The sequence below is a fragment of the Tachyglossus aculeatus genome, chromosome 1 (assembly GCF_015852505.1).
Source record: "Tachyglossus aculeatus isolate mTacAcu1 chromosome 1, mTacAcu1.pri, whole genome shotgun sequence".
NCBI lineage: Eukaryota > Metazoa > Chordata > Mammalia > Monotremata > Tachyglossidae > Tachyglossus > Tachyglossus aculeatus.
The window spans coordinates 122,192,015-122,196,184 of record NC_052066.1 but is presented as its reverse complement, the minus strand read 5'-3'; the positions used below and the strand labels follow the sequence as shown (position 1 = coordinate 122,196,184).

Sequence of the window (4,170 nt, the reverse complement as noted above, 5' to 3'; positions counted from 1 at the left end):
CTGAAAAATTTGGGGAATGAGGGATTCTAAGCCAGGGGGAGCAGTGAGAGTGAGGGAATGGAGGCAGGATCATTGAGAATGAGATACAGTCAGAAGTTACAGTCAGAATCAATCAATCAATGGTATTTAGTGAACACTTACTGTGGTTAGAGCACTGACCTAATTACTTAGGAAAGAATGTATTATAGTTGGTAGACATGATTCCTGCCCTCAACAAACTCACCCTTAGCATGGATGACAGACTTTAAATTAATTACAGGGGGAAGCAACAGAGTATAACAATCTGTACATAACTGCTTTGGAAGTAGAACTGGGTGAGAATCACAGTGCTTAGAGCTTGTGTGCTTGTAGAGAGGAAGATAGATCAGAGCTGAAGAGGTAGATTTTGGAGTCATCTGCTTGGCTATACATGAAGAATAGAAGGAGACTCCTCACTTAAGCCTTGAGAGAGAGCCCCCCCCCCCGCCCCCAAACCCTTAGTTAGGGAGTTGAAGGCAGGTTAGGAACTGGCAAAAGAGACCGAGAAGGATCTGCCAAAGGTGGGAGAAGAGGACACTGTCAGTGAAATCATCATCAATCGTATTTGAAATGAAGTTAGTAAAAGGGGGAGGGGTGGGTAAATATGTAGAATGGAGAGAACCTCCACTGGTTGCCCACCCACCTCCGCATCAAATGGAAATTCTTTATCATAGGCTTTAAAGCACTCAGTTACCTTGCCCCTTCCTATCTTGCCTCCCTGATTTCCTACTAAAACACAGCCCACGCACTTTGCTCCTCTAATGCCTACCAGTGCTACTCACTGAACCTAGATCTCATCTATTTCACCGTAACCTCTCCCCCCCATTTTGCCTCTGGCCTGGAACACACTCTCTCTTCACATCTGGCAGATGATCACTCTCCTCCCCTTCAAAGCCTTATTAAAAGCACATCTCCTCCAAAAGGTCTTCCCTGACTAAATCCTCATTTCCTATTCTCCCACTCCCTTCTGTGTCGCCTTTGCACTTGGATTTGCACCCTTTATTCACCCCTCCCTCAGCACCTCAGCACTAATGTTGTTATTGTCTTAAGCTGTTGAGTAGTGTCCAACCCATAGCAATACCATGGACACATCTCTCCCAGAATGCCCCACCTCCATCTGCAAATGTTCTGGTAGTGTATAGATATAGATTTCTTGGTAAAAATACATAAGTGGTTTACCATTGCCTTCCTCAGCACAGAAAACATGAGTTTCCACCCTCGACTCTCTCCCATGCCGCTGCTGCTGGTTTACCATTGCCTTCCTCAGCACAGTAAACATGAGTTTCCACCCTCGACTCTCTCCCATGCCGCTGCTGGCCAGTCCAGGTGAGTTTTGACTTGTAACAGATTGCCTTCCACTCACCAGCTACTGCCCAAGCTAGAAATGGAATGGGTAGGCCTCTGCTTGACTCTCCCTCCTGTAGTCGAGACTGGCAGAGTACTGGAAACTCTTCAGGTGTGACCCTGAGAGGGGACAGTACTTATGTACATATCCATAATTAATTTATATTGATTTCTGTATCCCCTTCTAGGCTGTAAGCTCACTGTGGATAGGGAACAGGTCTACCAACTCTGTTATACTTTACTCTCCCAAGCAGTTCAAGCAGTGTTCTGCACACAGTAAATGTTCAATAATTATGATTGATTGATTGATTGGGAGAGTTGGCAAAGAGACACACCTGTAGACCACACCTCTGAATCTGTACAAATAATTTATTCACATAGTGACGAAAACTGTTTGGAACACTTGGGATTCCTAGAAATGTTTAGAAATCCTAGATTTGGATCTTACAGTCAAAAATAGAAAAAAATGTACTGGGTAGTATTAACATTTAACAATATGTGCTTCCTATTCAAATTTGTCACATCTTGCTCATGCTGTCATTTTTCCAAAAAGAATAGTTTTCCTTTTTATTTAATAAATATCTTCAGAAATATACTTTCCAACCTCTCAGTATGGAGGTAGGGGCTGGGAATCAATGTTTGATTGTATAATTTTATGAAAAAAATTGAACAATTTCTCAAGATAGCTTTCAGTATTTTTCTCTCTGTGTTCTGTGTCCCTCTGCACTGCTAGCCAGATCACTCTGGCAATAAGCCACCTTAAAATCACTTTATTGCTGTCGCTGTTTGGCAAAGTAATGTGCGGTACTATTTCTTCTATCTAAAAATGGACACTGCAATTGCCAAGTTCCGCATTGCCTCATGGAAAATGTTACAAATGTATGTCAGTATTTCCCCAAACGTTAAAGAAGCATAAATGACCTTTTATGAAATGAAAGAGTAAAAAAGTACAGAAAGATCAAAACATATTTTGCTAACGGTGGGGACATTGTCCTTTCCCAAAACCTGTAGCATGAAAAGTTCTGAGAGTTTAATCGTATAATATGCTTTCACCAGAAATCAAAAACAACACTTCACTTTTATTTTTTATGGAGATTTTGAAAAGCAGAACATGCATAAGAGAGAGGTACATGTTCTGAAATAAAGTGAACCAATTTTTTTAAGATCAAAGTTGTTCTGGGGGAAATCAAAATATCTAGATTATGTAAAAGACAGTAGGGAGCAAAGTGTCACAGCTGCTAAAGCTGCAAGCACTAATTTAAGCCTGGGATTTTTGTAAAATGCTTAGGGCATCCTAGAGGATGGAGATCCCGTGTCTTAGCTTTTGCCTCTGTCATTTTGTTGTTCAACTTTCCAGTACTGAAGACTGTAACTTGGCTAAAATTATTCTTTGGGGTATACCTTAAATGTATATTTCAAGAAAGCCCTTCTCAAAGTTATTCAACAAATACACTTTCCAAATTGGCTATGTGAATTAATTTTTTTATAAGTTGCTACACTAATCATGGATCCGCAAGAATCCTCAATTTATTTTCAAAATACTGGGCATATCTAATGTAATAATTTAAAAAATATTAAATTATTACTGGGTTTCAGAATGTGTGCTGGCCTCACAGTTTATCCTGTAGGGTAACTAAACTAGAAGAAAATCCAAATAAAGTCAAAGTAACAGTGAAGCAAAGAATATCTCCTAAATCCAGTGGAGAGATAGTGTTTCAAACCAACCCAATTCCACCAAACTCAACTGGACATAAGGATTTATACAGTCTGCTTCATTATATTTTAAAGAATAGTTCAAAATAAAAGGCAAGCTTATATGATGGGATATGTTCTGTTTCCATAGAAATGCCATACCCTGCAAGATTTAACTGGAGGACTGTAAAGAAAAAAGGTTCCTAGGGATTTACAATGGTGTAGACTTTCGGAAAAAAAAAAAAAAAAAAAAAAGGTCCTGAACATAATTTTCTGTATAAATTACAATCTGCTCACCACTTTACAACAGTAACTTTGAAGAGGATATATCAATCTTTGAGTCTCAAGTTGGCAAATGAAGGGTGATGATTTAATGTTAGTCCTAGCCATGAACTAACAGAAAGAGACTGGGAAGGCAGGGGATTCTAGTTCTGGCTCCACACTGCCCTGCTCCCCATCTTATATTTCCCATAATTTTCACTTCAGCACCTGTGTTAAGTAAGCATCTCTGTATTTATACCCTTTGACACACACCCAATAATACCTCTGTGCATAGTTCTACACTATTGTTTCCCTCTACAATATTTATTTTAGTGTTCATCTTCCCCACTAGATTGTTCATTCAATCGTATTTATTGAGTGCTTACTGTGTGCAGAGCATTGTCCTAAGTGCTCCTTGAGGGCAAGGATCATATCGATTAACTCTAACAGTGCTTCGCACATAGTAAGCACTTAACAAATCCCATAATTATTATTCCATCACCAAAACCTGCCAGTCTCACCTCCACAACATTGCCAAGATCTGCCCTTTCATCTCCATCCAAACCGCTACCTTGCTGGTTCAATCTCTCATCCTATCCCAACTGGATTACTGCATCAGCCTCCTTTCTGATCTCCCATCCTCCTGTCTCTCTCCGCTTCAGTCTATACTTCACTCTGCTGCCTAGATTATCTTTCTACAGAAATGCTCTGGGCCTTCTAGACTGTGAGCCCACTGTTGGGTAGGGACCATCTCTATATGTTGCCAACTTGTACTTCCCAAGTGCTTAGTACAGTGCTCTGCACACAGTAAGTGCTCAATAAATACTATTGATTGATTGATGTCACTCCCCTCCT

The 4,170-nt window shown here is 40.2% G+C and overlaps 1 non-coding gene across 1 annotated transcript; it reads right to left on the bottom strand.

Annotated features, from left to right (window-relative positions):
• Positions 1–1,354: 1,354 nt before the first annotated feature.
• LOC119937113 lies at positions 1,355–1,492 on the bottom strand. Its single transcript, XR_005453925.1, has one exon. It is a non-coding gene; the product is annotated as a small nucleolar RNA SNORA7 (small nucleolar RNA).
• Positions 1,493–4,170: the final 2,678 nt, after the last annotated feature.